This window comes from Colobus angolensis, unplaced genomic scaffold, assembly GCF_000951035.1.
Source record: "Colobus angolensis palliatus isolate OR3802 unplaced genomic scaffold, Cang.pa_1.0 Scaffold102, whole genome shotgun sequence".
NCBI classification, from domain to species: domain Eukaryota; kingdom Metazoa; phylum Chordata; class Mammalia; order Primates; family Cercopithecidae; genus Colobus; species Colobus angolensis.
Genome location: NW_012111142.1, coordinates 9,344,040 through 9,354,733, shown reverse-complemented (window position 1 = coordinate 9,354,733; position 10,694 = coordinate 9,344,040).

The window sequence follows — 10,694 nt, the reverse complement described above, 5'->3', positions numbered from 1 at the left end:
AACCTACAGATTCCTATACATTTTCAAAAACGTAACCTAAACCTGGATTCCACATAAAATATAATTTCTAATGTATTACAAACTCAAATACTACATTATTATTATTATTATTATTATTATTATTATTATTATTATTATTATTTGGAGACAAGGTCTCACTCTGTAGCCCAGGCTAGAGTGCAGTGCTGTGCGATCTCAGCTCACTGCAATCTCTGCTTCCGGGGCTCAAGCGATCCTCCCATCTCAGCTCTGCCAAGTAACTGGGACTACAGGGATACGCCACCATGCTCGGCTAATTTTTTAATTTTTTTGTAGAGATGAGGTCTCACTATATTGCCCAGGCTAGTCTCAATCTCCTGGGTTCAAGCCATCCTCCCGCCTTGGCCTCCTGAAGTGCTGGGATTATGGACATGAGCCACCATGCCCAGCTACCTTATTTATTTTGTTGTTCAAATGTTCCAGCTTTGGCCATTGGGAGCTCTTTCAATTGGTTCCTCCATCACATTGATATACCCATAGAATTGTTTTTGTTTTGCTTTGTTTTTGAGAAATTTCTTACTTTCTGGTACTAGGAGATGCTCTAGGACCATCTTATAAACGTCCAGCCCCAGTCATAGATTCAGCCATTTCTCCAAGGATTGCTGGTTCCTTGTACTGCACAATAGTACTGAAAACCAAAATATGGACTCTAGGTATACTTGCAGCCACTGAGATGTCATTGCTTCTAGGCTCTCTCAGCTGACACAGCCAGGAAACATATATGTGTATATACTAACCTGTGTATATATCCATGTCTACACATTTTCTATATATAAACATCTGTATCTGTATTAAGCTAAACATGATTCACACTGTACCTCCAACTCGAACCCAATATCACGTACAGCGTTCTAGCTTCCTCCTCTTGCTTACCTATGCACTCCCCTCCAAGAGTAAAAACCCTGGCTTCCACCATCCACCATCTTTTTATTTATTTGTTCAGTCCCAGCATACCTGTATAGCAGTACCATAATTGTTAACCCATATTCCACAGGAAACAACTTTTCAGCTAGAGTGCAGTACTTGTATATAGTTTCTTTTGCCTTTAATCTTATAGACTCCATTTATTTCCAAAATTACTTAGGTCCACAACAATTTCATCCACCCCATCACTGTGGTTGTTTTATACATTTGTGATACAATTAGATTGCTTTATCACTTTATGTATCTGGTGCTGGGTTCTCTTGACATCCTAAAAAGTTTTTTAAATTCATTTAAACACAAAAAGTTCACTGTGTGCTGTGAAGTTCTGTAAGTTTTCATAAATGTCTATTGTCATGTATCCACAATTGCAGTATCAGGCATAATGGTTTCGCCACTCTAAAAAATTCCCTGTACCTCATCTGTTCAATACTCCCCGTAATCCCCTGACAACTGCTTATCTTTTTACTCCCATTACAGTTTTGCTTTTTCTAGAATGGCACAGACTTGGAATTGTACACTATGCAGCCTTTTCAGACTCTTTCTTCATTTAGCAATACACATTTAAGATTCGTTCATAGCCTCTCACAGCTTGGTAGCACCTTATTTTTTGAATCATGAAATAGTATTCCATTGTGTATATGTACCACCGTTTGTCCACCAATTCACTTATTGAAGAACATTTTGTTTTTTTTTTTTCCAGTTTTTGGGAATTATTAAAATAAACTGCTATAAACAATAGTGTGCAAGTTTTTGCTTGAACATTCATTTTCAAATCAGTTGGATAAATACCTAGGAGTATATTGCTAGATCATAGAGCAAGATTAGATTTAGTTTTGTAAGAAACTGCCACACTGTTTTCTCAAGTGGCTATACGATTTTGCATTCCCACAAGCAATGAATGAAATTTCCTATTGCTCCACATCCTCATCAGCATTCAGTATTGTCAGTGTTGGATTTTGGCCATTCTAAAAAGTGTGTAGTGATGTCTTGTGGTTGTTTAAACTTGCAATTCCCTAATGACAAATTATGTTGGTCAACTTTTCACATGATCATTTCCCTTCTGTACATCTTATTTGGTGAGGTGTCTGATTGTACCTTTTGCTCACTTTTTACCTGGATTGTTGGTTTTCTTATTGCTGTGTTGATGTGTCTTTTGTGTATCTTGGATATAAGTCCTTTCTCAGACATGTGTTCGGCAAATATTTTCTCCCATTCTATGGCTTGTCTTTTGACTATCTCCGTAGTGTCTTTCACAAAGCAGAATTTTTTTATGTTAATGAAATCCAAGTTACCAGTTTTTTCTCTCACGCCTTGTACCTTTGGTGTTGTATCTAATAGCTTATCACCAAACCTTGAATGATTTTAAATATGCTATCTTATGGAATCATTACACCACTGCTCTTGGGCAGGGGATGTCATTTTCTTTTTTTCTTTTTTCTTTTTTCTTTTTTTTGAGATGGAGTCTCACTCTGTTGCCCAGGCTGGAGTGCAGTGGCCGGATCTCAGCTCACTGCAAGCTCCGCCTCCCGAGTTTACACTATTCTCCTCCCTCAGCCTCCTGAGTAGCTGGGATTACAGGCGCCCGCCACCTCACCCGGCTAGTTTTTTGTATTTTTTAGTAGAGACGGGGTTTCACCGTGTCAGCCAGGATGGTCTTGATCTCCTGACCTCGTGATCCACCCATCTCAGCCTCTCAAAGTGCTGGGATTACAGACTTGAGCCACCACGCCCAGCTGGGGATGTCATTTTCATTTCATAGAATAAACAGCTTTCTGCCACATTTATTTCTTCAGGACCTTGAAATAGGGAAAATGAGAGAATGGGTAAGCACCAAGAGAGAATATATAGGCAAAAGCAGGCCAAGGCAAACATTACGAGGCTTCAAAGCTCTCTGTTCAACCTTAAAATTCATGAGCATTTGATTATCTCTTCCACTGAATAGCTGTATTTGTTTTAATGTAAATATTATATTATTATTGCCAAATATTATATTATTATTACACACACACCACCACCACCACCACCAATGTTTTGGTAAAACTGGTGCTTCATTAGCAAATGTCATGTTTAATGATTGAGTGACTTTATATCCTCCAGCAGTGACACACTTCTCCCAGGAATATTTGTACCTCAGTTTGGGAAGCAAACTAGACTGAAGGAAAGGGCAAGGTTGAGCACCTTGTCAAATGTCACACAGCTAGCAAGTGGCCGACCCAAGATTTGAGTCCTGAGTAAGCAGACTCCAAAGCTAGTGCTCCCAAGAAGCCTTGCGGGTACAGTATGTCTGCCAGCGTACAGTGTCTGTGTCCTTGACCAGACGCAGCCTGGCTCAGGGAGGCTGACATCATCTCCATTTCAAGGAGGCACACTTCTCCCTTCACCATTGATCTGGCCTTCCTCTGGCCTTCACAGCCCCTAGCGTCATACCATATCATTTAGGCTTCCCTCCCTCTTCAAAGCATGAATTAGGAAAGGAGGGAAAGCAACCTCAGGATGTGTCTGTGACGAATGTGGGAAAGAACCAGCCCTAGGGGGATGATAAAGACCTTGAAAAAAACAAACAAACAAAAAAAGTTTCTTTATAATAAAAAACTTTTTATACTCAAACAATTTTTCGCTGAAACAACAATGCACGTAAAACCTATTGAGGGAAATGTATAATTATGCCAAATTAAACTGTGTAGAAGCGTCTCCCTGGCCGTGAGAACCATTTATTTCTTGGTTCAGTTGTATTTGGTGGCTGGGGCTGGAGCAGCCACTGTTCTAAAAGAAGGAGCTTCTTTAGAGAAAGAGGTCATTCTCTCAGAGAAATGACTTTTGCCCTCCGGAGCTGGGACCTGACTGGCTCCTCTAGAAAAAGTGGGAGCTGCAGGCATGTCTCTGTGAGCGTGCCTGACCACAGAGCCCAGCGCTAGGCCAAGCAGTCTCTTTGTCCCCACCCATCTCATCTGGATTGTATACATTCAACAAACATGCCCATGTATTGGGCATGAACCGCCAACTCTACCTTCCTCCTAAGGGCTCAGTGGCCTTATAAGTGTTCCCTTTATCCCACATGCTGTCCTGGAGTGCAAGCCCTAAATTCAAGTCTCTTCTGCAATGACTAATTCTGTGATCTTGCTTGACATCTCTGCACCACTTTCCTCCCATCCATCTGTGAAACACGAGTGAGAGGCTTCCAGGTGGGCATGGAGCAGGATGCTTTCACCTATGTCATTTGAAGGAGATTGCTCTTCTAGCAGAAAAAAATGACAAGGAAGTGACTATATCATCAAGATGAGTCTTTGAAGCTTCCTGCAAAGTCTTCATGTCCTTTGGTGGCAATGTTTCCTCTCAAATGTATGTAAAATATTTAGCACAATGTCCTAACTCAGTCAGTGTGGATGCCCTTTCCTTCCCTTTTTTTGCAACTGCTTCAGAGAACCCCCACCCACTTTTGTATGCCTCACTGCCTGGGACAAGGCAGCTTTGCCCTGTGCCCCACTTAAGCCCTGAACCTCAATGCATCTTCAGGGAAAGCTTCAGAGTGACTGCTGCCATTCACTTTTCAAACACCCCAAAATGGGGTTCCAAGCCTCACTCCAATCAGCGTAACTAAGGGAAGGAGCTGGAACAACCAGGATTGTGGGAGATTAACCAGCTCTCCCACTGAGAGGCCAGGCAACCTGTGTTACTAAATCCTTCTAACGGATTAAGCCAGAGCCCACAGATCAGCCACAGGCTTGAACAGATGTGACACAACGGGGCACTTTCTGGGCCTTGGTCCAAGGAAGGAGCTAAAAGTAGATGGTGCATGGGCACAAGGCACTTGTCACTCTCTCCCTTGTAGAGGCAGTGGGCTGTCTCAGAAAGAACATGAGTCAAAAGACCTGCGTTGGCCCAGCTTGGCCATGTGTCAGCTGTGTGACCTTGAGTGAGTCACTTCACTGCTCTGGGCCTCCATTCCTTCAACAGAAAAGTGGAGCTCATTGTATGGATTTCACAGAGTCATGAAGGATTCTGAAATAATCAATCCAAATTTTATTTCTTCAATGACCCTCAAAATGAAATATGAATGGGATTGTCTCTGGCTGGATAAAGGCCTGGCTCAAAGGACCCATCATGTCTGTGGCTTCTCTGACTCCTCCTCCTTCCTCCATGCTCCTCGGTGCTTTGCACATGCTTCCCCCGTAATACTCTGCTTCAGGAGTTCCTCTCCTGTAACTCGACTTCTTGGAAACAGGGATTCTGCAATATTTATCTCTGCTTTCCCACACCTGGCCACACATGGGTTCCTAAATATGTATATCCAACTAAATGTACTTTGTAAATGATGCAATCCTCTGATCATTAGCTACAGTCTAGGAAGGTAAATGGAACATATCAATAGATATTAATATATCTGTCAATATTAGCATATCCATGAACATATCTATCAAAATGTTCCATTCTCCCTCCTAGACTGTAGATGCTTTGAGGGCAAGGATCAGAGCTACTTCATCCACGTATCTACCATGGCACCAAACTAGACACACAGGGAGTGTTCAGTGAGTATATGTGGAAAGCAAGGAGAAAGATGGGAAGGGGAGAGGAAGAAATAGAAACTCCCCCTCCCCAACAGCAGCAGCTAACCCAGCCAGTTCACCTGCCCACTCAGCCACTGGGCAGACCCACACTCTCACTCCGCTTCCTGAGACCAGAAATGAGATTGTTTTTTAGTCTTTCTGGCCCAAAACTACAAAATTCACAAGGGCCAGATATAATTTTTCTTTCCACCAAGATTTTCCTGTGTGATGTCTAGAGACTCAGCAGTCACCCAAAGGTTCTGATTGCAATGGATTGTCAAGGTTACAGATCCCCTGTAGAATTTCTCCACTAAGATGGATGAGAAGACACCACCTTCTATTTGTTTGCCCTAGACGCAATGCTGTTTCCAACCCTAGTTTCTTTGCCCATGATGTCCCCTTTTGTCTAAAATGCCTTTTTTCAACCTCCAAACCATATCGTCATACTCTATAGTTCCTACCACCATCATGCTGACAGCAGCCAATTTGCCCAGCGGACTCATGCTTACCCTTCAAGATGTGACTGAAGTGGACCTCACTAGCAAAGGAGGTGATCGGCACAGGGGGCATACAGAACAGTTGCTAGGAGCCCTGACATTAGAGTCAAATCTCAACACTCGCATATATAAGCTCTATGACCTTGGGAAAGTCACTGTCCGTTTCTGAGTCTCAGTTTGCCCATCTGTAAAATGGACAGGACAACAAGCACCTTCTTCATAGGTTTGTTATGAGAAGTAAATTGGAAAAATGAATGTAAAGGGCTTGGCACAGTACTTGGCACATAGAAAGCTCTGCATACATGGCAACTGTAGGTGCATATGAAATATTCCTTGTCCCCCAGAGCGGATTAGGCAGCCCTCCTCCCCACCCCCATGGCACCCTGTGCTTACTCCTGTAGTGGCCATTTATCTCACTGTTTTCATATCTGCTTATACTTGTGGCCCTACTAAGCTATGGAGATCTCACAGGCAGGAACTCTCTGTCTTCTTATCCCCATGGTCCAGTACTAGGGCTGTTTGTTGCATGAGTGAATGAATTATTGGAATTAATAAATACATGAATAAATAGATTGGATGAATATATCTTTAGGCTACATGGAGAGCAGTGCTTATTCTAAGCTCATCGGGGCTGGAGATGCGGCTGCCAGCATGTCTTAGGTCTGAACCATGCCTAGGATGACACAGAAAGCCCATGAGGCCAAAGACTAGTGGGGACAGTAAGACTCAAAGGTAAATTTTTGTTACTGCTGAGCTTGCCCCTGTCAACCTCTCCCAAGGCCTGCCAGGTGACTAACCATCAATAAGTATTTGATTGGAATTCAGAGATCCATTCATTCATCCAACGAATATGTATTGAGCCAGACAATGTTCCAGGAAATAGGGCATAGCCATGGATAAGATGGGTGTATTTCCAGAAGAGATGAAAGAAAGTGGCTGGGTGTGGTGGCTCACGCCTGTAATCCCAGCACTTTGGGAGGCCGAGGCAGGCAGATCATGAGGTCAGGAGTTTAAGACCAGCCTGGTCAACGTGGTAAAACCCCATCTCTACTAAAAATACAAAAATTAGTTGGGCGTGGTGGTGGGTGCCTGTAATCCCAGCTACTAGGGAGGCTGAGGCAGGAGAATGGCTTGAACCCAGGAAGCAGAGGTTGCAGTGAGCCAAGATTGTGGAGTGCAGTGGCACTCCAGCCTGGGTGACAGAGCAAGACTCCATCTCAAAAAGAAAAAAAAAAGAACAGAAAGAAAGAAAGTATGATTCCATTTTGGATTATATGATGAGAGGTAACAAAGGCCAGTATCATCTATGGCTATGGAAGTTGGAAGAGAAAAGGGGAGCAACAGACAGGGAGTCAGGAAACCCAGATTCTTATTTTTTCTGTCAGCACAGTCATCTCAACCAAGTTGCTTGGCTTCTCTCTGCCCCTGGGACACATGACTTACACAGGGAGGACCTATCTGCCCTGCCCAACACAAGGCCAGATATTCATATGGAGGATGATTGTAGGAAATGCTTTGGAATCATGGAAAGAGGACAACTTTCTGGCTCTGTGAACTCAGATACATCATTCATGTCTCCAAAGCTCTAGTTATTGATCTGTTAAATGGAGATAGAGGTACTCACTTGGTCTACTTTGCAGTGTCATGGGGGGTCTTAACCTAGACCTTAGAAGGAGAAAAGGGTTTGTAAGAAATAAAGAACACTGACAGTATAACTGTCTGGTGTAGACCTGTAGTTATTCTACTCACCCCTCAGTTTCAAAGACCGGCTCTTCCTCAGGTGGTTCACTTAGCCTCTCTGATCCTCAGAGTCCTCATCTGAAAAATGGGGATAATAATCCTAGCCTAGTACACTCTGTAATGTCGTGAGAACTATATGAAATAATAGATATGGAAAACTTTGTCAATGTCACCACGCTATATTAAGTAAATTTGAGGGGTGATATGGTTTGGATCTGTGTTCCCACCCAAGTCTCATGTTGAAATGTAATCCCCAGTGCTGGAGGTGGGGCCTGGTGGGAGGTGATTGGATCATGGGGGCAGTTTCTCATGATTTAACCCATCTCTCTTCACCTCCCCCGCACCCACCCGTGCTGTCACCATGATAGTAGGATCTCATGAGATCTGGTTGTTTTAAACTGTGTGGCACCACCCCTTCACTGTCTTCCTCACACTCCAGCCACGTAAAACGCCTTCTCTCACTTTGCCTTCCACCATGGATTGGAAGTTTCCTGATGCCTTCCCAGAAGCAGAAGCCACTATGTTTTCTGTACAGCCTGCAGAACCATGAACCAATTAAACTTCGTTTCTTTTTTTATTTTTTATTATCATTTTTTTCAGATGGGGTTTCGTTCTATCACCCAGGCTGGAGTGCAGCCTCTACCTCTCAGTTCAAGCAATTATCCCACCTCAGCCTCCTGAGTAGCTGGGATGACAGGCACCAACCACCATGCCTGGCTAATTTTTGCATTTTTAGTAGAAATGGAGTTTCACCATGTTGGCCAGGCTGGTCTCGAACTCCTGACCCCAGGTGATCCACCCACCTTGGCCTCCCAAAGTGCTGAGATTATAGGCATGAGCCACTGAGCCTGGCATAAACTTCTTTTCTTTATAAATTACCAAGTCTCAGGTATTTCTGTATAGCATGTGAGAACGGACTAATATAGGAGTGATTATTGTTTATGTCATCGTGAAGAATTATGCTCACCATAGTAGATTTGGACTGAAACTCATGTCTCTGACTCCCCACGTAAAAAGAAACGTGCTGTTTTCTGAGTGCTTCTGTGCCTCCGGATTTCACACATTGAAACTTAATCCTCAGTACAGTGGTGTTGGCAGATGGGATATCTGAGAGGTAATTAGGTCATGAGGGAGGAGCCCTCATAAGTGGGATTAGTGCCCATATAAAAGAGGCCTAAGAGAGCTTGTTTGCCCCTTCTGTCATGTGAGGATTCAGCAAGAAGCCGCTATCTATGAAGAACAGGCCTTCACCAGTCACCGAATCTATTTGTGCTTTGGTCTTAGATTTCCCAGCTTCCAGACTGTAAGCAATAAATGTCTGTTGTTTATAAATTGCCAAGTCTAAGGCATTTTGTTATAGCAGTCTAAATGTAGTGAGGCAAAAGGAAAGAACAATTAAGATGGTCTTCATTTATCCCAAATACATGTGGAATCTCACGTGATTCTTGAGGTGATCCATGTATTATGCAGGAAACAAATTTCTTTCACCATGAGAGAGGAAGGTAAGAGAAAAGATTCTAGGCTGACACTGTCATACCCACAGTATGACCTCGGGCAATTTGCTTTTTCTCTCTGAGCCTCATTCTTCCCATATGTCAAATATGGAGCTTAGATTCTAGGTAAGTCAGGCTGCTTATGGCTGCATAAATAAATAAATAAATAATAACCAATAATAATATCTATTATTTCACATAGCAAGTAGTCCAGATGGAGGGGGCCCACGCTGGGTATTACAATGTCTCAAAAGGTGTCAGGGTCACACACAACTTTCTGTGTGATTCTTTGATGCTGTCAGGATGGCTCCTAAGGCTCCAGACTTCACACCCTCACAGTAATGCCCAAAGGCAAGAGGAGGAAAGTGTTGGTCTTGGACTTCTCCTTAGGAAAAGAATAAGGAAAACTTTCCCAGATGTGCCCCTGGTATTTCATGGTGGTGCGGGAGGTGCTGAGGCAAGAAAGGGACCACAGGCCTCTACCTAAACAAACCAGAGAAAGAGAAAAGGAATTACCACAAAGAGCAGCAGAATCAGTGTTCTCATAAGCAAGAATGTGGAAACAGTTGTTGGGTTGGCAACTCTCAGTGTCCAACACAGACTCCATCTGGGTTCTCTAAAATCCATTCAAGCCTCAAAGTGCAATGAGCTGAGATCAGCCGAAAAAGTCATAGACCATCATGGGAGGAACAGGGACACGAACCCCTTCTTCCCACACCCACAGTGTCCAAGTTCTACCCTGTTCCTATTGGATACAGCAGGGTCTTAGGTGGTGCTGATGAATGACCCAGGAGCTCCACAGCTGCGAATCATTCTCGGACCTGCAGGACACCCACTCAGCCAGGCTCCACTGCTGGCAGCTTTCTGGATTGTATTTCTAAAAATAGCCTCAGGCCAGTCACACCTATAATTTCAGCACTTTGGGAGGCCAAGGTGGGGGATGGCTTGAGGTTGGAAATTCCAAACCAGCCTGGGCAACATAGTAGACCCCATCTCTACAAAAAAATAATACAATTTGCTGGGTGTGGTGGTGTGCACCTATAGACTCAGCCACTTAAGAAGCTAAGGAGGGAAAATTGCTCAAGCCCAGGAGTTGAAGGCTGTAGTGAGCTATGATCATGCCACTGCCCTCTAGCCTGAGTGACAGAATAAGAGTTGGATTCTTTAAAAAAAAAAGAAAAGAAAAGTCTAGAAGTGAGCAATCCAGGGCTCTATGGTCTTCAGGAACCCGAGTTATTTCTGTCTTTCAGCTTCTCCATCCTCAGCACAGGTCCACCTTCATGGTTACCTCATGATCCGAGATTGCATCTATGACTTATCACTGTGCCATGTTCTAAAAGGAAGAGAGAAAAGAAAAGAATAAAGAAAAGAAAGGAAGGAAGGAAGGAAGGAAGGAAGGAAGGAAGGAAGGAAGGAAGGAAGGAAGAAAGAAAGAAAGAAAGAAAGAAAGAAAGAAA